The sequence below is a fragment of the Paroedura picta genome, chromosome 3 (genome assembly GCF_049243985.1).
Source record: "Paroedura picta isolate Pp20150507F chromosome 3, Ppicta_v3.0, whole genome shotgun sequence".
NCBI classification, from domain to species: domain Eukaryota; kingdom Metazoa; phylum Chordata; class Lepidosauria; order Squamata; family Gekkonidae; genus Paroedura; species Paroedura picta.
Window position 1 is genome coordinate 25,413,811 of NC_135371.1, and position 25,425 is coordinate 25,439,235.

The window sequence follows — 25,425 nt, forward strand, 5'->3', positions numbered from 1 at the left end:
CTGAAGCACTGACCTCTTACAGTGGACAGGATAAGAGAGGCATGGTATATTAAGAACAAAGTGTAGGAGTTCATAGTAGACTCATTTCTGCCGGTGAATACCAAAGACATTCAATCATCAGCCACTGTTTAATGTTTAATTATCCCTAATCAGTTTAATTGCTTAAGTTGTTGGGTTACTGCCTTGTAATAACGCCTGGCATCCTTAGAGTATTTACTTCTGACATATCCATTGGAATTCCATTTTGTATCCAGTGGTTTTTTAAATCCCTCCGAAGGCACAAATTGCTTCCAAAAAATGCTTCTTAGATCCTCTGGCCCACATGGCCCCTAGATTCATTCTGCGATGTTGAGGGAAAGAAGTGTACGGCTGCCACATGTCAATTCCCACCTCCAGGGTGAGTCAACGGAGAGGCTTGTGGAGATGATTGCTTCATTTAATGCTGTTCGTAATGGGACTAGCATGCAATGCACGTGCTCCCTTTAATTATAATCGTGTGACGGTTCACTATGCGTATAAATTCATTTTTTCCAATAATATCTAGGCGTACAATAAAGAACAAAGAGTATGTTGGTTTCCATTGTCGTTTTCCAGAATATTACATAATGTGCTAAAACCGATGATTAAAAAGCCCCTGGGGGTGCGAGTGGGAGTATGCTGGTAGTTCAGACTATGAAGTCAATATCCTGGAGCTCAAAGGAGGAACCCCCCCCCCCACACACACGGTGTCAAAAGTTGCCTCGGATTTGTAATACTTTTTATTACAAATCCTGTTTTGATAAAGTTCACAGCTACTTTCTGCCAGCCAAGTAATGCAGCAGTAAAACTGGGCTGCACGGACAATTAGGCACTTTGTATGGCTATACTAATAATCAAAGAATGGGCGTAGTCTCCTCTGACAGAACTATACAACCAATATGGACAAAAGGTAGACCCCACCAAGCTGGTTGGTGAGTATAAATTGTATACCCAGCCCTTGCATTGGGACTTGTTGCTTTCTTTGGAAGGAAAGGCCTACACAGTGAATTGCGCTTGTCAGTTTGGTATCTCTGTGTCTTGACCCTGTATGCAGAAGGGAGAATGCATTTCCAAAGCATGGGAGAATCTTGCCTGCTTGGCATACTCATGCATAAGTCTGCAGCATCGGATCCTCTTTTGGAAGTACGTTGGGTACGGAAATATTTGAACGCATGTCTCTTGCCTGGGTGGATTGGGAGAAAGGAGTAGGTGTTGACAGTTGGTTTTTTCATCCTCCCCAAATCATGTTGTAACCGGGGCATAAATTTTAAAACGGCTCCTTCGTAACTGAACTTTGCAAACATAGTATTTTCTAGCTGTTGGTTAGAGGGGACAAACTTTCAGCCTGTGAATAGGCTGAATGTGTCTGTGCAGAGCTCGGCTGTAAACTGATCTGGTTGAGTTGGAGGCTAATTCTTTTTCAGTTGAAGCTTAAGAGTAGGCTGCTGCCTACCTTATTAGATATGTGATGAGTTCTGCCTGAGGGTTTAACTTGGGCGAGGATGTTTTCCTGAGTTGGACTGCCCATCTCAATGTTCAGAACATAGAATATGTGGCTGATGCTGATAGTTTCCAACTGTGTTTAAATCAAAGCACTGGGCAGATTTTGAGACCAATCTAAGCAAATCCTATGTTATTCCATGGGGTTTAATCCCAGAGAAGGATCCTATATATTTTAGCCTTTGTTTCCATTCGGCAAACTAAGAAAATATGTGGTTTAGTTCTATATTGGGCCTCTGACTCTTGCTTGGGTGGGATACTATGCTTTTCTGTGTTAGCCTGTGATTGGGGAGAGAAGTCCAGACAGAATGAGTTTGATCCCATGGAAAATTTCTGCTCATGCAAGACCTCTTGCACAAGTGGAGATGCCAAGCCATTGCATGTAGTCCATGTGCTAAGACAACTTGAATGTATCCCATCTGGCATTTCAACTTGTGCAAGGCATATTTTAGCAACTCTATTCCCCATAATGCCCTCCAATCTTATCAGGTAGCTCCTGCAGCTTGGACTGTAATGACAACATCCAAGCCTTTTGGTCAGAAATGAAAAATTTCCCCTTGATCTTGTGGTAGCTCTTGTGAAAACAAATTTACACAGCTATATGCCACCAGGGATAGCATTTAAGTTTTCTAAATGGAATAGTAAAGCTTCCCTTCTACTATTATATGATGGGATCCAGTTCAATATGCATACTGTGGTAGAAGAGATTCCTGTGAGAGCCAGTGTGGTGAATGGCTAGATTAGGACTGGGTTCAAGTGTGCATTAAGCCATCAAGATCATGTGTGATCATGCACAGACAGAACTCCACATTTCAAGAAGTGCTGTCAAATAAGGATATTAATTTAGTTATTTTTAGTTTGAATATAGATCAGAAAAATACCGTATCAGTATTTTAAAGATATGCTTACATAACTAGATGATATTTGAGATTTTTGGTATACTGATAAATGAGTCCTGATGAATTCTTGAAGCATCTGGGAATATACAGAAATATTAGTGACCAGCATTTTAAGGCTCTCAGGACTGTTTTCCTTCAATTGTTCTGTGTATCCATGCCATTGCCTTGTTGTCAGGTCTTGTTATCAGTTTCTCAGGTTGGTTTGCCTTGAATTCTCTACCTTGAAATTGGTTATGTTGGGCTTGCCACATTGGCCCATGGTTCTGCTAGGATTGTCTCATTTGACATTGTTTCTACTGGGCTTCTGGTTCAGTTTGCATTGAGAGGGTTTTGGCCAGTGGCTGTTTACCATTGTGTGTTTGTATATTCCCCTCTTTGTCTGGAAGAAAGCATGGCATTCTTTCCCCTTAAGAAACAATGGAGAGAAGTTGGGTGTCTGGGGACACATTTTCAGGGGCTTGTAGAATTGGACTCTGTGATTTAAGCTAGTTGAAACTTGGGGACAGACAGGATTAGGATCACAACAATTTTGGTGTATTTTGTGTGGAAACAGCAAATGCCTCATAGAGAATAATGAACCTGAAAAATTTCAGAATCTTCCCTAGAATCCAAATATCAAAATGGTATTGGGTACCTGAATAACCCAGAATACCAGGTTTTATGCCTTTTCCCAAATTGGCATTCAATAAAATACTATTCTACAGGCAAGTAATTAGCAGGTCCAAAGAATTTCCAGAAGGAAGGGTAGATAAGCATCATTAGAATATTTCTAGACTGAGGCATTAGAGATGTCAAACACATTGTGGTGTTACTGAAGTTTCCAACAAGGTTAAACGAACTCTGAGTATCAAAAAGAGGATAGTTTTCTTCTGCGACAGTGCATACAAGAGTGTGTGCATACAAAAGCTTATACTTGGAATAATACTTGGTTGTTCTTAAAGATGCCACTTTTTGTTCTATCAAAAAGGGGAACAACTGCATTGGTATTGTAGTTGTGATTTTACTGTTTGAGGGGAAGCTGCCAATGGAATGGAGACATCCAGGTCCAATAATGAAAGGCACAACAGGAAGCCTACTAGTGAATAGTAGGGAAAAAAGGATAAAGAGATGTAGGCACTCATTGCATGCTGGGATCAAGAGAGGAAGCCTTATGAGAACTGAACTGTAAAGTAATTTGAACTGGAAATCAGGTGGTAGAATGCCAATCAGGAAGTGAGAATGCTGGAGTCTGCATAAGTTTCCCTTGTTTATCTTTATGAGCTTTTACTTTCTTTGATTGTTCTTTCATCTGCCATAAAATTGAAGGAGAAATCAGGTTCAACAAGCCATGGAAATACAGGACAGAATGAAATTGATTTAATATGGCAGATCAGGTAGCTAGGGGGAAAAACCAAGTGGCAAGCCTGATGCTGGAACTTCAGATTAATGGGAGTGAGAAGCGTTGACTTGAATGCAAGGAAAATATTATATTATATAAAAAGAGAGCCCAAACAGCTGTTTGACTTGCTGATTATTTAGGCTTCCTTTCAAGAGAGGTCAGAAATAACACAATAAACTGTACTGTAGTTCCCTTCAGGTGTCACAACTACTTTTTTGGGCTATTGTTATAAGCCCTGTCCTGGATAGCCAAGGCTAGCCTGATCTAGTCAAATCTCAGAAGCTAGACAGAGTCAGCCCTGGTCTGTATTTGGATGGGAGACCACTAAGGAACACCTGGACTGCTATGCAGAGGAAGGCTATGGGAAACCGCCTCTGAATGTCTCTTGCCTTGAAAACCCAGGGGTGGTCAAACTGGGGCTCCCCAGATGTCCATGGACTCCTGCTGGTAGGGGCTCATGGGAATTGTAGTCCATGGGCATCTGGTGAGCCACAGTTTGGCACCCCTGCAGGGTCTCCATAAGCTAGTTGTTGTGGCTTGGTGATGACAGCTAAAGCTGATGCATTATAGAGGAAAAATTGCCTTAATTATTCATTCTGAGCAGGGCGCTTCCCTGTTTTCCAGTTTTGGAAAATGTCATCTCATTACAGATTTTTTTTTGCTTTCTTTTTAGAAACTGATTTTGAGATGATATGTTCTTGGGCCTATTGGCATTGGCATTTCCATCCTGCAGAATTGCACTTCTGTTCAGTATGATGCTTTTAAAAAGTATTATCTGTCATTGGCGTCTCTTCTGTTGGAAAGTTGTCACTTTTTTTGGGGGGGGGGATCTAATACTGATTGAGATAGGATTGCTACGTCTCCAGAGTCGCAGATCTTAGGGCTTGTGAGTTGAGGTTTGGTGGGACCTGGGTGATGTTTCATTGAATAGTGGTACTTTTCTTCCCATTTACTACCTAGGAACATCACAGACTACATATGATATCTGTGGATGTTGTATAGCTTTGAAGAGATGGACTATCAGCAACAAAAATATTACATAGGACCACATTATATAATTAACTTTGGAACATAATTTGTTTGGTAAGAAAAGGAGATGGGGAAAGATATTGGGGCCCAGTGGCTTACTCCATCCTCCTTTCCTCTTCTATCTTCTCTCAAACAGCAGCAACACCACCATGTTTCTAATATTATGAGAGCCCTTCGATGATGATTAGTGGCCACTCCATTTAAGCTTCTCCACAGCCAAGAAGGCTAGAAGCATAAACTCCTAAAAAGCAGTTGTAATGTTTTAAGACTTCTGCACGTGTCACATGATGTGGAGAGCCATGCTGATTTCTAGCCTTTACAGTTAGCTTTTTGGAGTTTATAGTCTTTCCCTCAAAGTCTTGCGATCAGTAATAGAAGTAATACAGCCAGCTTGGCGTAGTGGGTAGGAGCGTGGACTTTTGATCTGGTGAGCCGGGTTTGATTCCCAACTCCTCCCCCACATGCAGCCAGCTGGGTGACCTTGGGCTCGCCACAGCACTGATAAAGCTGTTCTGACCGAGCAGTGATATCAGGGCTCTCTCAGCCTCACCTCCCTCACAGGGTGTCTGTTGTGGGGAGAGGAAAGGGAAGGCAACTGTAAGCCGCTTTGAGAATCCTTCAGGTAGAGAAAAGCAGCATATAAGAATTAACTCTTCTTCTTGAAAATAGTAAGTATTGCTCCTTCCCAGAGGAGCAATTTTCCACTTGTGATGCCATTGCCTGTAGATTCTAGGTGTTGTCTTTCTTTTTAAAAATAATACATTTCATTTAAAAATAAAATAGACACAGAAAAGGGAAAAACATAGTATATGCATAGTATGCATAGTAATTTTGGAACCTTATGCATAGTAATTTTGGAACCTATATTCATTATACAATGTGATAAAATATGGATCAATAGACCTCTAGATTATCACAGTCTCTTCTCTTCAAATTCTAGCAAATCGCATAATTTCTGCCTTTGTCTGTAATTTCTCGTGAGAGCATAAGAACAGATCCAACTGTTCTGCCTGCTGTGCAAGGCAATTTTTAAATCCTGGTCACTAGTGTGTTATTATTATGCTGCTTGATTGAATGCTTTTGTAATGCTTTTATTGCATTGGCTTCTACCTTCGTCGCCCACTTTTTGCATTATGGTATGTCGTGCCTTAAGCTTGTTTGCTTATTTATTAATTTAGATTTTTATTCCACCCTTCCATATGGCTCTGGGCAGTTTACATAAAACATCAAGAAATAATAACATGGAACATCACAACAAATACAACGATAATAACATAACATATAACATATCAACTAGGATATTTCTACAGAACATTGTTCAACAAAGATAGCAACTTTAACGGATACTATCTTAGTTGATAAGCAATTGAGCAACTGCTTCAGAGTGCTGGATGGGTACTAATTGTACTGTTCCCCAATGTAAATTCGTTAGTATCCAAACTGACTCTTGCAAGATGCCTTATTTTCATTTGTCAAATTATTGTGCAAGTACCTTTAAAGAGAAAGAGTTATTTGAAAGGGTTAACTGGGGGAAGGGCACAGAGCTCAGAATAGGAAAATGAAATTTAAAAAGTGCAGAATCGAACGAGACCAAATGCACCGTGGCATCCTAGAGTAACCTGTTTCTGTGCCATGAGCCGTTCTAGTCTCCTGCTGCCTGCGTCAGGGAGGTGAAGTACGCTGAGATATTTACAGGCGTGAATGTGGGAGTGTGATAAAGTGTTGCCTATAGCTCCGAGAGCCAAAAATACAAAGCGGAGTTGCTTGATTGTCTTAGCCACACCCGCAATTACACTCCCTAAATAAAAAGGGGTTCTCCAGTAGACTGATTCATATCTCCTTGAGGAGCCAGCAGGGAAGGATAGAAGATGAAGAGCACAGAGGTATTGCTTGTGAGTAATTGGTTGAGGCATGCCTTAACTTTCTGAAATACTATGGAGATGTTTGGTATCCTGGAACAGGTGGGGAATAGCTTTTGCTGGGCTTCAAGAAACCCCTGGAAGGGGACGTGGATGCTGAGGAGGCTACAGAGGGGCCCTCATTCTCTGTGGCTAAAAATAGCCGTATAATTAATGCATGAAACTTTATTCTGAGCATGTAGCTGTCAAGAGCATTCGTCATCTCAGAGGATTGTGCTGAAACTCGGTAATGACTTCCCGTTTGATTCCTCACTGTTGTGCAAGTTATGACAACAATTGAATTGTAAACTTCAATCAAGTGCTCAAGCACTTTAACTACTTGTTGCCGTGATAATGGAATTAAAAGTACCCCCTGACCAACCTGAAGCTTAATAGATTTTGAGATCAGGGCCGTATTTAAAAGAGTTAACTTCAAGAAAGCCTTCAGTGGCGGGACTAAAAGGACTGTCAGCTGGCTAGAGCAAAACATGGACTGTTGTTTTAATAGATCACGATGTTTAGCCTTGTTAGTCCATCTGTAATAATAGAAAAAGAATAAGGGCCCAGCAGTATCTTAAAGACTAACACAATTTGAGGCAGGGTATGAGCTTTTGCGAGTCAGATACTTGAAGTATTTGGAGAAGTGAGCAGCAACTTGCAAAAGCTCAACCCCTGCCACAAATTCTGTTGGTTTAAGATGTTAATGGACTCTTGCTCTTTTCTACTGTCGTTTTAAAGTGGCTTAATGATATGATACGGACCAGTTCTCACCTCCATGCCATGAAGTGCTTCAAAAGTTCCTTGCTACTCATTTAAGCCTCTCTTCAAGTGACAGGGCATGCATCTCTAGGCCTGTTGGCACCCCTAGTGGCAATCTGTACAATCTAGAAAGGAAAGCTCTAAATTGCACACTAAATGAATGTGAAGATGCATTAAAAGATAGGTTTTGCCTGCGGGGATCCTTCATATATAAGACATATTGGGTTTACCTTGGCAGAGGATCTGTGTCTTTGACAACTGCATAGAATTAAACTTCTTAAATCCTTAGGAACAGTCGCTGGAGAGTAAGATCCAGTGAATGAAATGGGAGGTATTTCTGAGTAGACGTGTTTAGGATTACTCCTGAAGTCTACCTCATTTTCTATAACACACAAAAGTGCCATTTGTGAACATGTAAATGGTAATGACTGGGGAAGGCACTGGCAAACCACCCCGTATTGAGTCTGCCATGAAAACGCTAGAGGGCCCCAAGGGTCAGACATGACCCGGTGCTTGAACAGGAGATACCTTTACCTTTTATCTGTTCAAGGCACAGAGTTTCTAGCCTGCAAAGACAGATTTGTAATTTATTTATGTGTGTGTGTGTATATATATATATATATATATATATATATATATATATATATATATATATATATATGTGTGTGTGTGTGTGTGTGTGTGTGTGTGTGTGTGTGTGTGTGTGTGTTTGTGTGTGTGTGTGTGTGTGTATACACACATATATACACACACACCAGTTTGTATCAACAAGGCTCCCAACTCAAGATGCATAAGTCAGCTTTGTACAAAAGAAAGCTAATTCTTGTGTGGGGAGGGTGATATGGGATAGGTGGAAGTATGTCTATCACCGGCTGTCAACAGACTGGAAAGTAGCTGGTGATCTAAGAAGGGTTTTTTGACCATTTGGCATAGCAGTGACTGCCTACAACTTTGGCTCTCCATGTGTTCAGCTAATGGGTCAGTAACCTGCGTGGCAGCCCAAATGCATTGATTGCTTTGCCATTTCTGTGAGAACAAAAATCCAGTGAACTCAGCAGTTACACTTTTGGGTTTTGCATTTTTCGGAAACACCATGCTCTGCACGATGCTTGCTCTGAGTTTTCTGTAGAATGAGAAATGTGAGGGTTATTTTAATTATTCCATTTTTAGCTAATAGGTCATGTTTTTTTGTTCTGTTCTATTTAACTTCATCGCAGCGTTTCCTCCCAAAACGTATGGCTGTCTTGTGTAAGCCCAAAAGACCTGAAACTGTGTTCTGGATAGGTAGGAACATCTTGCACTTTTCAGAGGCTTTTCTTTGGAATGAATAGGACCCCCCCCCAACTTATTGGGAAGAGAAGATGAAAATCTTGGTGGTGATAAAAAAGGGGGGGGGGAGTCTGTAGGGCAGTGTAAGGAGTGGGAATAACTTTCATTTGAAGAGCCAACAGATTTCATTCTACTTCAGCTAATTGTGTTCCTCTAAGCCTAGAAACTTGGCTACATGAAAATGGATTAGTCCAGCTGGTAATGGAAAAAGGTGCATGAACATATTTGGCTGGGCAGAGTGCACTTTGAGGTGGGAATTGGATGCCAAGGCGTCTTAAACCCAGTATCCATTCTGATTTTAAACTGGCACAAAATGATTGATCCCTTTCAAGAGACCTTGTACTTCACTTTTTTTTTTTTTTTTTTTGCCGTCAAGTCCCAGGTCACTTCTGATGAAACTGTGGGGTTTTCAAGGCAAGAGGCGTTCAGACATTGCCTGCCTTTGCATAGCAACCCCGGTATTCCTTGGTCATCTCCCATCCAAATACCGATGAGGACCAATGCTGCTTCTGAAAGTTACTGAATTTGGGCTAGCCTGGGCCATCCAGGGCCCATTCCGCACTCATAGGATGATGCACTTTCAATTTGCTTTGGCAGCTGGATTTTCCTGTGCGGAACAGGAAAATCTACATCTAAAGTGCATTGAAAGTGCATTATCTATTGTCTGAAGAATAGGCCCTAGTCTGGACACATCATTGATAGCTACAGTTATATGGTATTTACCAATTTTTACTTCAAAAAACAAAAAGGTGCACATATGGTGCTCACTGAATGAAGCATCAAGTTGAATATTTTATCTGACTGGCAAATGTCTTCTGCTAAACATGCTGCTTCAGGATGCTATTGAGATTTTAGTCATAATTTGCACTCTAGCCTACAACTGCTCACAGCAGGACTGGGAATGTAGGTTACTATTAAGTACACCTGTGGCTAGTCATGAAATTCAAATGGAATTGTCTTAGAAAGAGGCTATAGGCCAGGACTGAATTGAGAACAGAAGGCTTCCTCAGAATTGTGTGTTTATATAACTTTGTCTGGGTGACCTTGAGCTGTTCTTACAGAGCAGTTTTGTCAGAGCTCCCTCAACCCCACCTACCTCACTGGGTGTCTGTTGTGGGGAGAGAAAGGGAAGGCAATTGTAAGCTGCTTTGTCTCCTTCAGGAAGTGAAAAGCGGGGTATAAAAACCAACTCTTCTTCTATAGCAGTACTGTGTTTATTTTCCCTGAAACTTTGGCATGGCTAGTTTGTAGGTGATGTATCTTATAGGGGTCCTTCTCATGGCACTCTCTGGATTCATCTGCAAGATGTAGATGTGTAGAGTCCTCAAACTTCTACCATTGGCCCCAGTCAGCTCAAATTCTACAATCTGATTGTGTGCTAACCTAACAGACCTACTTTGTCTCTGAGCAGTAGGTGGAGCTTTGGATAGGAGTCGCCTCTGAGAGGAAGGACCTTCGCAGAGGAGTCGCCATTGCATCCATGGGCACCAGTGAATGGCAGGGGCTGATTTGATCGTAGGTTTTTCATGTGTAAGTGCCTTGCTCCAAGTTTTCTAAGGCAGGGGTAGTCAACCTTATGGTCCTCCAGATGTTCATGGACTGCAATTTCCATGAGCCCCTGCCAGCAAATGCTGGCAGGGGCTCATGGAAATTGTAGTCCATGAACATCTGGAGGACCACAGGTTGACTACCCCTGTTCTAAGGGATAGTCAAACTGCTGTCACCTACTTTCTATTCTAAGAAGTCATTTTATTTTTTACATTACTTGTTTTATTAATTCTCATAACCTACCTCACTAGATTATTATTGCAGTTCCCAATTTACACTGGGAAACATTTGGCTGGCTTGCTCAAGGCCACCCCCCGGCAGTCTGTGCTAGCCTGGCACCTGCACCAAGTTTATGTTGGCCCGACAGTAATGCTGTGCCAGTGTAATCCACTAGGATAGCGTAGTGCTGCATTCAGCTACAGAGTGGAATTTACTCCGGATTGTTTCCCCACCTAGCAGATGTATCTCCAGGATAAGCTCGCCCAGTTAGACCTGGAGGTGTCTTGAGAAGAACAAACATATGCTTTTATAATCACAGCTCCAGTGCTACTTAAATAACCTTAACTTACTGGTTTAAGTGTGTGTAACGATGCAGAGGTGTTGATGAGAATATTTCGGCTCTTTGATGAGCAAGTGCTAGCTTGTTGTTCGGTGCCAGTTTTATAGCGCCGTTGAAATTACTTGAGCAGTGTATAAGCATAGCCTTTGGCCTTCTGTGTATCGCTTATCTAGACACTATTCCTTATGAGAGTTCTCCATTGTCATGAAGAGCAGTGGCTTTTAATCAACATTTTAACGTCTTTATCTTGTTATATTCCTTTAGGAGTTGGAGACAAACTTAATCTAGGAATCACTTGTAAAGTTATGAGTTACCACCATAGGGTTGTCAGACAAATATTCACTCTGGGCCCACCTCATACCAGCAACTTAAAATTTATCTGAAAACAAATTAAATGCCTGTTGTCCCACTAAAATATTGCCTTTCCCAGTCTTCCCCTTAGCATTTGTTGGTTAGGCAAGATGTAAAGTAGTTCCTTGGCTTTTGGCTGACATGGGGGGAAAAAGTGTGTTCAATGCTGGTGTTGATCTTTAAAACACTATAGGGCTTGGGACCAGGATACCTGAGGAACTGCCTACTCTCTTACCAACTTGCTTGACTGCTACTGTCATCTTCGAAGGCCCTGCTTCAGGTGTCTTTGTCTTTTGAAATCTGGTGGGTGGCAACCTGTGAGAAGACCTTTTTAGTTATGACGCCAAACTCTGGAACTGCCTCTTTCTGCTGCCATTTTGTACCAGTGGGTGAAGATTTTTGTGTGTGTTTTGTCTGATGTTTCCTCAGTGATCCCTCCTTTTTGTCCTGTTTTTAAATGTTTCATTGTATGTGTATTTCATTGCATTATGTATGTATTTTAAGCTGGTTCTAATTGTTTTATTGATGTCTGATGTAGGTTTGGTTTTAATGGCTTTTACCAGGTATTTTTTAAATTTGTGATTTCAAATTGTTACCTCGCTTGGTGGCCCTAATGAGGGCAGATAGGTGGTATATAAATTGAATAAAACAATATGTTTTACCTGTTCAGTATTTCAAGTGAATCATTTAGATTCTGGCTATGTTTTATATTCATCCTATTACAATCACATATTAAACGAGGCTCGAATTGTTTTAGATTTTGAAAATTTCATGGAGATAGAGAAAGCTGAAGGGAATCAGTATGCCTGGTGTTCCCAACAGAAACCTTTTTAGGTAGGGGTGGAATTTGGCCAGATGTGAATTTTTCCTCTGAATATGAGGTCTCAAGTAAAATGGGAACATAAGCCTAGGTCTTCGAACTCTCTCATCCTTTATCTAGGGGTTACCCTACTATAACATAGAAGCGAAGGAGAGTTACTATAACTGCCCATATTAATCATGGATGTATAGTAATTTTTTGCTTTGCCTGCATAATTCAACGCCTAATCGTTGCTCCATGCAGTTTGCTTTAAAAAACAAAACTGCATCCCCAGGAAAGGGAGGTGGGTGTGAGGGCAGGAATTGGAGGCGGAGATAGCGCTACTTTGGATCCACACATTTCCTTAGTGTGTGGCTTGCTGGTTGCTCTCCTGTGGCTCGCACTCTTTAGGCTGGGAAATCAAGTTTATTATGCCTGGATATACTGTCTCTCACACATGGACAACAGGTCTCACCAGGACATTCACTTTCCCTCCATCTGTATCCCCCCACTCCCCTGATTGCCGGCTATTGTGGACGTTATCGTCTAGCTATGAACCTGCACCATCCCTGACTGCCCTGCTTCTTTTTTGCTGGCAGTATAGTAGAGGGCAGCTGGACTCCCCTCCCTACTACTCAATTGCCCTCCCATCACCTCTGCAGTCGCAGCAGAGTGGCCACATCAGTTAGTGACATCTGTAGGGATTACAGTGTTGGGAGGGGTCTGCCTTACAGCTGATGAAAACTGCCAGGAGGGGCCCCTCACTGTCTGGCACCCGTTGCCCTACCTGCTTCCCAAAAGACGGAGGACGTGAATCTGTGACCGGGGGTGGGGGGGGGGAGGAGTAATGGAGGCCCTGTCCAACACAAGATCCAGTATAACTGCCCATATTCCACAGAAAGCTGCAAGAGGCTATAGATGGCTGTTTACCAGGGAATTTAGGAATGAATGGCTCTCCTGGGTTTGTTTATTTGTTTGTAATCCTACACTGTCCTAGAGAGTTCTTGAGCCCCTGCTAACAGATGGTTGCAGGAGCAGTCTTGGTATGGGTAGGTTATTATCTGGTCAGCCAAAACAGTAGTGGGCTTTGTGCAACTGTCGGGCCGGTGGGGAAGGAGGGGAGGGATAATAGCACAGCAGTCATTGTGCTGAAACGAAGGGATTGGAACTCGAGTAGAATGGAAAAGTTCATGAGGGTGCCTTTATCATGGGAGGGGACTGTAGTCTACTGCAGCTATTACTGTTTACTTCAGCTTGCTTTTGCCATGTTGCCTTCTGTATCTGTAATTCGTTATGCCAATAAAGGTGTCTTGAGTCTATCTGCAATTCCACTTCCTGTATGATTTATGCAGGGGTAGTCAACCTGTGGTCCTCCAGATGTCCGTGGACTACAATTCCCATGAGCCCCTGCCAGCATTTGCTCATGGGAATTGTAGTCCATGAACATCTGGAGGACCACAGGTTGACTACCCATGATGGTTTGCCTTATTTTCTAATTTTGTAATCTTATTTCTGTTGCATTGTTGCATTGTTAATAGTTTTGTTCAGCCTCTGATAGAAAGGCAGGCTGGAGATTGGGGCTGAGGATTCTCCGACCTGCAGCCCTATTCCACCCTGCCCACTCCAAGGTTTCTTCCAACACCTAGAGACCTCTCTCTCGTCTCTCTCCCCGGCCAGTGCCCAGCGGCTGGTCACAACAGGGACAGTTTACTGCTTTCTGTGCCCTTGGAAAAATAGTGCTGCCAACTGCCAGCCCTTTTACCACTGTGTACCCAAGGCAGTGGAAGTCCGTGTGGTAGAAAGATCCACTGCCAGCAGCCAAAGTTATAAAGTATTTATTAAAAAGAAAATTCTCGAAAGCATACTTTTAGCACATGGCACCAGATTGTGGAAGGGAGTGTAAAAGAAAGGGGTGAAACTCAAATCCTCTGTCATCCTTTTCTATATATGGCTTACCAAATGTTAAAAAATAGAACAGGCTCTTTAGATTAAGAAGTTGCAAACCTCTACAGAAGTTCTGTTACTAAGAGCTGTCCAGGCAAGCACATGGTCAATGGCTGACTGCCTTGGAGCCCAGTTAAGAGATCTCTGTGAACCTAATGGATTCCACAATAAAGAGTTCTGCTACTTGCTTCAAGGAGTTTTTAATTATATCTGTTGCTCCACCCCCTGACCCAGTCAGGCAGGGTCAAAGAGACACTTCCTGGACATTATTCCTGGAGACAGCCTAGTCTAAAGTCCCCCACTTATCTGTTCCCTGGCTGGAGGAAGGGTAGAAGCTTGACCATCCTTTTGTCTTTAGCTGAACATATTAGCATTTTTTAAATTGCAGCCAAGATGAGCCTGGAAAGCCACCAACTAACTTCCTTCTCCCTGCATGACCTTTGCCCAGAGGGGGAAAACACCCTGTTAAAACACTCAATTCAAACCTTCACAGAAGATACGCATTTCTTCACATAGATCATAAATTATCCTGGGCAAATCTGAGAATAGGCAGTCTGCTAATCCTACAAGACTGACTTACTGCAACTTGGTGCTTCATCCTGTCGAGAATTTTGCTGGCCTGTCCAGAATGTTATGCTTTTGGGTCATGTGACCCAGCTGGAGCATGCAAAGCACAACAAAAAGGTGCAGCGATGCCATTGTTCCTGTGAATCACGTGTGTGCTCTCCTAATGCATTCTGCCCAAAACACGAGGCGGGTGGTGGTAGCTGCTTCTTACTTTCCAGTGGGTTTTGTCTGTACTGTGAAAACAAACGCCTGGAATCTGTGTTGCCAAGTGGAGATTGTGCTCTGTACAAAGAGGAAGCTGGTAACATCTCCAAGGCACGTTTGGCAGGATTGCATGCATGTGGGCTAATCTCCCAGCTGCTGTACAGGTGAGCCAGGGTGTCAAGAGAGGAACTTGAGCCATCTGTAGCATCAGCTTCAGGTACCCTAGGAAGGGGGGCTGAGGCCCAAGGCATCAGACCCCACAGCATTCCTTTAGTCTTGGAAGGCCAGAGAACAAGAATCAACCGTATTTTGTTTTGGTATATCCCCATTCCTGTCGCCATGCACAATATCTGCACAATACTATGTCTTGAAGTCTGTTGCATAAACAGTAAAACAGAATGCTCTTTAGCCTGGTGGCAATAGGCACTTAAAGAGTCTGTGTCTAAAGCCTGGCATGTTGTGATCATCCTATTCCGAGTGCCAGAAGAATCAACTCTATACTTTCGGTCTCGGCTGTAAATGGGAAAGAACAGAAAGCTTAAGAATTTAACCTTTTCTGTCTGCGAGGCAAGAGTGTCCATAGAGAGCACCCTCCCTCAGAAAAATCTTATGAACAATCCAGTTAATAGTGTGTCAGAAACTGGTAGCACACACAGCAGAGGAAAGGTACTTCCAGAGAAGAAAATTCCAAGTGATTCATGTAGAGTTCATGCAGAGAAGATCGATTCTACCCGAGTCCAGGCCGTTTAGGAACAAACAAAAGTGGCTCTTCATTCATAAGGGTTTTCTTTTGACAGCAGCATCCCTTCATTGGCTTGATTGCTGGAAGACGGATCATTACTCTTCAAATGGGCATGACGGTGCCTTCATACTTCCTGATATAGCCTGAATGATAAACAATTATAAAAAAAGAACCTCTTGTGGCACAGAGTGGTAAGGCAGCAGAAGTGCAGTCTGAAATCTCTGCCCATGAGGCTGGGAGTTTGATCCCAGCAGCCAGCTCAAGGTTGACTCAGCCTTCCATCCTTCCGAGGTCAGTAAAATGAGTGCCCAGTTTGCTGGGGAAGGCACTGGCAAACCACCCTGTATTGAGTCTGCCATGAAAACGCTAGCGGGCGTCACCCCAAGGGTCAGACATGACTCGGTGCTTGCACAGGGGATACCTTTACCTTTATAAAATCTGAGTAAAATCCAACAAATGGTTATCCTTACTGGAAGGCTACAAATTCAGTGTTCTGAGTACATCTCCCAAAGAGCATTGCACTCTATGAATTCCAACTTGGTGGTAGTCCCTGGCCCCAAAGAGGTGCGATTGGCCTTGACCAGAGCCAGCTTTCTGGGCTGGTGGAATGAGTTGCCAGCTGAGATGCAGGCCCTTTCGGAGCTGTCAAAGTTCTGTAGGACCTGCAAGGCGGCACTCTCCCACCAGGGATATGGTTGAGTCCAATAACACTCACAATGTGACATCAGAAAGCCTCCCCTCATTTGTATCCATCTTCCCCTCCTCCTGAAATTTAGCTAAGAAATTAGTCTCAGTGCTTACTCTGACCCATGAAGTGAAAGTCTGTGGACTCAGGAGGGCAGGCTTTCTCAACCAGGGTTTTGTGAAACCTTGGAGTTTCTTGACAGCCCTGGATGGGTTTCCTGAATGGGTGGGAGTTAATTAATTTTGAATATATTTTTAAGATTTGTTAACCATTTATCGGATGATATGATCATGTATCGTCATTTTGACCCACTCCCTCCTTCCAAAATGGCCAATGATGTGCCTGGAGGGGATAGGAAGGGGAGGAACCCGAGGCAGGAGTGTCCACAGCTATGCTTCCCAACCATAGCCAGTTTGGCGTAGTGGTTAGGAGTGCGGACTTCTAATCTGGCGTGCCGGGTTCGATTCCGCGCTCCCCCACATGCAGCCAGCTGGGTGACCTTGGGCTCACCACGGCACTGATAAAACTGTTCTGACCGAGCAGTGATATCAGGGCTCTCTCAGCCTCACCCACCTCACAGGGTGTCTGTTGTGGGGAGAGGAAAGGGAAGGCGACTGTAAGCCACTTTGAGCCTCCTTCTGGTAGGGAAAAGCGGCATATGAGAACCAACTCTTCTTCTTCTTCTTCTTCTTCTTCCATATTCTGCACGATTGTGCCATTTCTGGGGTTTCTTAAAGCCTGAAGAATGTTTCAGGGGTTTCTCAATAGTAAAAAGTTTGGGAAAGGCTGTAGGGTATAGTTAATTAAATTTTAAATTGCAATTTATAAATGTTTTTGTATTTATTTGTGTATGTTTTTACTGTTGTAAGCACCCCAAGCCTGCTGCCAGAGAGGGGCAGCCAGTAAATTTAACTAATAATTTTGGAAAGGCTTTCCATCCTTTTTCTTTGGTTTTGCTGCTGCTGGATAGCAAAAGGAAAGGATGACATCTCTTTCCTGATGTTAAGTATACCATGCAATGTAATAAGGGAGCCTGCACTCTAGGCATCCCCTCAGCTAGCAGATGGATGTTAACTTGGCCGTGCTTGCCTTTCATGCTGTTGGGTTCTCAACCTTTACATTGCTTTAGGCTTTTAATACAGCTTTGCTCTCACTCAGAAAACTGCTGTAGTCATTAGCCTGCCCTTTTCTATTAGTGTGCATCAACTAGAAGGTGGGGGCGTCTAGGCTGATAAGCATGTCAATTAAAACATGAAAGATGTTGGGTGATGAGACAGATTACGTGCAACAGGGTATGGTGTGGAGAGCTCAAAAGTGAAGGAGAAACTTCCAGCAGCGTGCACATGTCACTGCATTGACAGGTGTTTCCCAACCCAGAGCTGGCAACTCTATCAAAAGAGGATGCAGAAAATTGAATTATAATAACCTTTGTGTGGGGAAAAGAATTCCCAAAGAATCACTGGTTCATGTTAAAACCATGGGACCATAATGTGGTTCCTTTGTCCTGCTCCTGTCCTGTCCTGGCTACCACCTTTCCCTTTGGGTACCTTCTTTGCATTTTCGAGATCTGATTTCTTTTCTGTCCTTTGTTTACCCTTTGCCTTTTTGTTTGTTTCACTAAAATGAGTTCAATTACTACTACTACTACTACTAGTAGTATCAGTAGTAGTAGTAGCTACTACTAGTAGTAGCAGTAGTAATAGTAATATTAGTGACAAGAAACAACCTAGAGCAGATAAACTACTACATTACTTGGTGGAACTTGTTGATCCGGGATGCTTTTTTTTTGGCTCTGGGCAGTCTTGAAGAAGAAAGCAGTTTCCATTGCGTCTCCCTCAGTTTTGTGACCTGCTTTATGTTGCACTAATCAAATCTCCGCACTTCTGTGCCTTTCTAAATTGGCCTTTAAATAGTTTCTTATATTTGGACTTGGAAGGAGGAGCGCCTGGAAGCTGGGCTAATGAATCATAGCAAATAGCTCGAATGTGTTGGCAGGCCTTTGCCAACCTGTTTCACATTCTGTTCTCCTGCCATAAATTCAAGGAGCAATAGAAGCAGCCCTTGCAAAAGTCTTTCCAAGGATTTGGAAACTGATACGGAGTCTCTCTGAAATCCACCCTGCCTGGATTTACACTGTTGGGATGACCCTTAATAGCCGGTTTAAAGTAAGGTATCTTGAGGTGATGGACACCCTATAGTTCTCTGCTTGCCTGGGGTAAACAGAACCCCTGCTTGCGAAGTTGGATGGGCATGTTGACCCCTCTGGAGAATGACATTAGTCATTACATTTGCAACAATTATGACTGTTTGTTTTGGTATTCAACTGGGGGTGGGGTCACATGCCAACATTGTCACTTAATAAGGGTTTTTCTATCCAGGGGGAGATTTATGATTACTTGTTGAAGTTTTGAGTTCCAGGTATTTTTAGCTGCAGATTCTAACTTGCACTTTTTTTTTACTTCAATGAGAAATTATTATTTTATTCCCATTTTTCTTTAAAAGTTCTCACACAATTCTTATGCCTTTTTTTTTTAGCATTTTGAGTGGGTTGTCCTGTTTTAACCTTCTTCATTCTGAAGCCAGAGTAAGAATAAGGACATCTATTCAGAGTTAGGGACACATCATTGTGCGTAGGAAACTGCCCACCACCCGGGGTATCTGCATCTTTTGGGATGTATTTGTTTGCTGAGACGTGATCCCTGTGCAACTTGACTGGCTGGTTTCATATCATTTTATGATGAGATGAGATTGTAGAAAGGTCTCCCTATCCAAGTAGGATCTGTCACTTGTATCCATTTTGGAAGTGCTTGTCAAACATCCTCTCTTGCAGGGGTAGTCAACCTGTGGTCCTCCAGATGTTCATGGACTACAATTCCCACGAGCCCCTGCCAGCAAATGCTGGTAGGGGCTCATGGGAATTGTAGTCCATGGACATCTGGAGGACCACAGGTTGACTACCCCTGCCCTATTGCCTTAAAATTGTCCCATGTTCGGAAGGACTGTGTGACTATATTAATGTGTTGGCTGCATTGTGCAAGTTACATTAAATCAATCTGGCTCTAGAATATGCTTCATCTTTCTAACTCCTTTCTGGGATTGAGCAGCAGCCTCATTAATTCCTTACAAAATGGGAAACTATGTTGACTTCAGAAATAAAGTTAATGGATTTTGCAGTGATGTTTGACTTGTCGGAGAGGGGGAAGGCGTGCAGTGGAAGAAATTGTCACCAAATTATGATTCAATATGGTGCTAAACACCCCTCCAGAAAAGCATATTAAGGGTTGTTGCTTTTCCCCTTTCCCCTTGATAATTAAGTAGGAAAGGAAAGCCTGCAATAATATTGGTTTCATCTTGCACTGACTTTGCATTTAAGAACTTTGATCAGTGAGCTTGGAGCCAGGACAGCACTGGGCAAAACAGCAGTTTAACAATTGCAGCACTGGAGAGGTGAATGAGAGAGATTGAACCTTGTTCTGCCTTTCCTTGCAGGGCCATGCCTATCTTGTTTCATTCATGGTGCTCCAGGAACGTCCAGATGCCCAGGCATTTCATGACCTGCCTTCACCTCAGGGACAGATCATCAAAATGTTCATGTTCCCTCATTGCCCTTTTTCTTTCCCTTTCCCTATGCCAACCACTTTGATTCAGGATAATGTCTCTCTTAGGAATCTATTTTTGGTGGAGGGAGAAAGTTGACGGTTTCTAAGAATTGCAGTATTATTCTGCATATAGCCTTTACAGCTTTGTCATTTTATCCTCTTTTTGGTTGTGTGTGAGGACCACCTGGGATTTTCTTACTTAAACATGTTGAACATATGAAATGACCACTACTGAATCATGTATGTATGTGTGTGTGTGGGGGGGGGGAAGGATGGGGGGGAGACCTCTATAGGAAATCACAAACGGTATTAAGTTCTGGAGGCCATACACAAAGGAAAAAAGGCATTTTGGACTAGTTATAATTTCCACATTAGGATCAAGCATAGGCCTGTGTAGAGTAATCCAATCTAGAGCTGACCATTGTATGAATCACTCTGGCCACGTGCTCAGGGGGTAGATCAGGCACTAGTAGCTTGGTGGGTAAAGATGGAAGAAAACCAGCTTTGCCACTCTTGTGACTTGAGCCTCCATTGACGAGGCATTAAAAACTACACCCAAATTCCTTGCTGTATCTGTAATTGTCTATTACAGTTCATCTAGGAATGGAAGGTGTGCTTCCTTTTCTTGCCCTTTCCTCCCCAGCCATAGGACCTCCATCTTTGAGGAGTTCAACTTCTAGCAGCTACCCTTGAGCCACTGCACCACTGCTTCAAAACATCTGGCCAATGAATCTGGGCGTGTATATTGGCTGACCATCCATCAGGAGATACGGCTGGGTCTCATCTGCGTATTGGTGACCTCCAAGCCTGTAGCTCCGGACCAGATAAGGTTGTTAATAGCGTTCATAAAGTCATAGAGTCGGAAGGGGCCATACGGGCCATCTAGTCCAATTCCCTGCTCAGTGCAGGATCAGTTTAAAGCATCTATGATAAGTATGCGTTATTGTAGGCTCTTTATAAAATGAATCCAATTCTAACCTGTTGGATATCAAAGAAGTGGGAAATATAATTCACAGTACTGCTGAACAATATACTCTCCATAAGCATAATTTTAAATTGTCTTATTCAAGATGTTCAGACCAGCCCCCCAGTTTTCTCCAACATGCCAGCAAAACAAAGCATTTCTGCTCTTAACTCAGTGACTCTAACCTTAGCTGAATAGAGGTCAGAGCGATATAGAAAGGTTCAAATATCGTGCCCGCTCCTTATTCAAATAGCTTTTTTAAGCTCTTGAACTCAATTGAGACCTGTCTCATTACCAGTGCTGATATCACCACACCTACTACTCTTCTACATATCACACCTAATCCAGTTATTCCTGCTATTGTCATTTGGCATCTTAAATCACCTTTATAGAGCTAATAGCTCAAATACCTGATGTTACATTTTATGGCGCATAAGGCCTGGACCAACCTGAAAAAGTGACATTATCAGTCTGTCCATCGATTGCTCTATCTATCGATCTATCCATCTTCGATCCATCCATCTATCTCAAATCTCTCTCTTACATTTTTAGCCTGCCACTCTCCGGGGACTCGTGGTGGGGTACAATACAACACCCCCCATAAAACATGATAAAACCCCATCCCATAACAAAACAATAAAGATAAAAGAGGATAAGACAAGATTGGCTGTATCCCTGCAGCTGTCCCCCCTCCAGGGCAGGGTATGTTGGATATTTTTGCATAACAATACTATTGTTATTGGATGTTATTGCATTTGTCGTATATGGCCCTCGTAACAAATGAGTTTGACTCCTCTACTCTTGTGTTATGGTTAGAATGTTGAGCTAGGATATGGAAGGCTGAAGGCCGTATTCCTACTGTGCCTGGAAGTTGCCTGGGTGATCTTAGATCAGTCCTACATGCTCAGCACAGCCTTGTTGTGAGGATAAGACAGAGAGAAGAACCATGCAAGGGGGAAAGTGGCATTCAAACCATTTTGTGCGCTCAACAGAATTGCAAAGGCCAGTGGAAAGGAAGACAGCCCTAACGGTAGACTGGCATCCAAAGTATGAGCAGGAAAGTGTATTCACTCTCCATACCTTTCATCTGTAATCCCTTCTTTGCCCTGTCCTCACTGGCAGTCTCCCATCCCCACCCACACTGCCCCGACATGTGATGGACTGAGTCAGGAAGATTTTTTAACTGACTCCCAGATGGGATCCCTGTAAAATTAAACAAACAAAACTATTCTCCACTTCTGTATCCAACAGGCTGTGCTACTTCTGAACTCATGGTTGCTTGGCTGCCATCGTTTTCATTTGTGCAGTGTCAGAAAAGGAGAAAATAGAGTTGTGATCCAAACTGTGCTCTAAATTTAGGCCTGTTAAAGTTTCAGATCTCTCTCTCTCTCTCTCTCTCTCTCTCTCTCTCTCTCTCTCTCTCTCTCTCTCTCTCGTGGCTCCAGTGCTGAGTTTTGAAATCAAGGGAAATATTCTTGATGCTGCCAGATTTGTGTAGTCATTCCGGAGGCTTGTGAAATCACTGTTATGCCAAACATTTGTTCTGGGGATGAAATGTTGACATGTGTCCTGGGCTATTGGAGGGTATTTCTGACTTGTTGCCATGAGGACTGGCAAGAACAGGAAACAGAAAATGTTGTCTCTTTCTGCAGATCATGCATGACTTTGCACTGATAGCTCTTGGGCACAGCGCTGGAGTGACTGGTGTTGTGGTTTGACACTGACACCATGATGCGTGGTCTCCCAGAGTTAAAAATAGAAGATAAATCTCATCAGTCGCAAATGATATAAACTAACATTTTGCCAGCAGCTGTTTAGCAGGTGGAAGAGATACCTTTTCTTTGTTTGGGTTTTTCAGATATTTATATGAGCTGCAAGGTGCTGCTGGTGCCATTGTGATTCTCCTCTGACCCTTGTTCTGTAAGCTGTTGACCTAAGCTCTTGGCACCAATGAAGGAGTGGAGAACTTAGTTCGTGATGTGATCACCAAGAATGCAGCAAAGATAGTTTCCAGTACTTTATAGTGCTACTAGTTTGTTTCTGGGCACCATTCAGAATGCTGCACCTGACCTATGAAGGTCTGATGGAAATCATCTCAGATGGGAAAGCTCCAATAGGAGATCAACTAGGCTGAACCCACCTGGATTTTGCAGCTCTAGAGTGTTTGAGGTTTAGCTGGAACTGTATTCAGGAACATGGACTTCAGTGTTAGGACAAAGGCCAGTTTTCTAGTGTGATTATTTCTGTTGGCTCACAGAGAGACTCCACTGATGGTATTTCTGCCAGTGGAACAGATATTCATGGAAAAGGTAGGAGTTGAGGATCAAACTGAAGGAAGTGGGAGAGATGGCATCACACTCAGGTGCTCTAGGAAGATCTTTAGATGGCTGAGGATGGTGAAGCTGGATAAGCAAACTTCATATGGAGGGTTAATTGGAGGGGCTATAATTTGTCAAATGGGTAGGCTTGCCAACCTTCAGGTGTGGCCTAGATCAGAGGTCATCAACCCCACGGTCCGCAGTACCGGGCCGCTGGCAGCCACACCTGCCCCCCACCACAGCGAGAAGGAAGGGAAGAGGCAGGTGCGGCCGCCGGCATGCCAGCGATGCAAACGCGCATGCGCTCAGTTGCTGTGCATGGGCGTTTGCACCCCCTGGTGGTGAAACCGCGCATGCGCGGCAAATGCACATGTGCATTTGCGCGCAGCTTCCACGCGTGTGCGCTCTCCCCTCACCCCCGGAGGCGGTCCCTGACCTCAGAAAGGTTGGGGACTGCTGGCCTAGATAACTCCTGCAATTACAACTGATCTCCAGATGACAGAGGTCAATTCCTTTGGGAATTGGTAGTTTTGACCATAGATTCTATGGGATTATACTCCACTGAGGTTCCTTCCTGCCCCATATGCCACTGTCTTCAGGTTCCACCCACAAAGCAATCAGGCATTTCCTAACCCTTGAGATGGCAACTGTAAACAGGCTATATAAGGGCTGAGCCACATTTTTTAGAACGTTGCTTTTGAATGAGTAGGCTTTTGTTAAACATCTCTAGGCATTTCTAGTGGTATGTTTGATGCATACCATATATCTTTCAAGGATACATAAGACTAGTTAAACTTCCTCCGTGTTATAGAATTAAAGTCAAGATGGTGGAACAGGATCTTTCCATGGTACTGTAAAATGTATGTTCAGTTGGTGCTTTGAGGGGCTTTTGGTGCTCAACAAGTACCCAATATTGTTGGTAAAAATACATTTAGCCGTGCACCTTCCACTTTGCTGCTTGCTTCTTACTTTCAACACTTACAGCTGTAGGCAAAACTGAAGTCTGGATTTCGCTTTATCTCTTTTTGTAGACATTCCTATCTGGAATTAAAATGCCATTCAGCTTCTCTGTGCACAGTAATTCTCCTTGCTCTGTTCTTTCACACAGTTTCTTGTGTTGGTAAATATGAGCAGACACAAGATCCCTCGTAGATGCATGGTAGTTGGTCCAGGGCAAGAACTGTAAAAAATTTCACTGCTCTGTTTTAAGAATTTGCTTTTTATAAAATGGACTTTCCACCTCTTTATCTTCTGTCCTGTTAAACAGCTACACTCACTGGCCTCATTAGGAACTGCAGTCCTTGCTTTTCAGCCTAAACCGTTCCTCTTTTGCTGATGCTAACTAATCTGATAGTTTTGTTTCAAGTTGATCTCAGATAGATCACATTGGGTAGCCATGTTAGCCTGTCTGTAGCAGGCTTTCTCAACCAGGGTTTTGTAAAACCCTGGGGTTTCTTGATGGCCCTGGAAGGGTTTCCTGAACGGGTGGGAATGCATTAATATATTTTTTTAATTTGTTAAACATTTATCGGGTGATTAGACCATATACGGTCATTTGACCTGACCCCCCCTCGCAAAATAGCCAGTGATGGGCCTGGAGGGGGTGGGAAGGGAAGGTGCCCCAGGTGGGCGTGTACACAGCTATGCTTCCCAACCATATTCTGCATGATTGCACCACTTCTGGGGCTTCTCTAAGCCTGAAGAATATTTCTGGGGTTTCTCAATGGTAAAAAAGTTGAGAAAGCTGATCTATAGCAGTAGGAAACAGCCCATCCAGTAGCACCTTAAAGACTAACAAAAGTTGTGTCTGAGTATGAGCTTTTGTGAGTCACTGCTCACTAGTTTCATTTAACCTTAATTTTTATTCCCTTCTCTTATTGGTAGTTCTGGTGTACAGACTTCTATGCTGTGTAAAATTCTTGGTGATTAAATTTTGTTTTCCTTGAATTTGATCATATATACCTAGGGTTGGCATGCCATGCCGTATCCATGCCCCTCAAGCATCAATGGCAGCCAGTGGGAGCTCGAGGAGCAGGGACTTGGAAAGGTGCATGGCACTGGAAAACCTGGTAGCCATGTTGAGTAGCTCTAGGAATTTCTGGAAACTCTATGGTAATACAGGGAGTAATGTCTCAGCACGCCATTTTTTTCTCCAGCCTCACTCAGAATGGTAGGCCTACTTAAAACTGTACCATTTTGTTCAGCAATTAGGAATGTAATAATATGAAATCTATACTGTCATGCGTTTTAAAATAACAATGATAGAGAAACAGAGATATAGTTGCTTTTAGTGTTCAAACCTGTTAAGTTAATGACAGCATGCTCATATATTTAC

General features: G+C 43.0%; 1 protein-coding gene and 1 long non-coding RNA gene across 6 annotated transcripts in view; both read left to right on the forward strand.

Moving 5' to 3' along the window:
- MITF (melanocyte inducing transcription factor) overlaps positions 1-25,425 on the forward strand; it is a 163,993-nt gene that overhangs the window by 12,994 nt on the left and 125,574 nt on the right. The window lies entirely within an intron of this gene.
- LOC143831765 (uncharacterized) lies at positions 6,533-12,003 on the forward strand. The gene is made up of 3 exons (XR_013228957.1): positions 6,533-6,716; positions 10,222-10,340; positions 11,462-12,003. It is a non-coding gene; the product is annotated as an uncharacterized LOC143831765 (long non-coding RNA).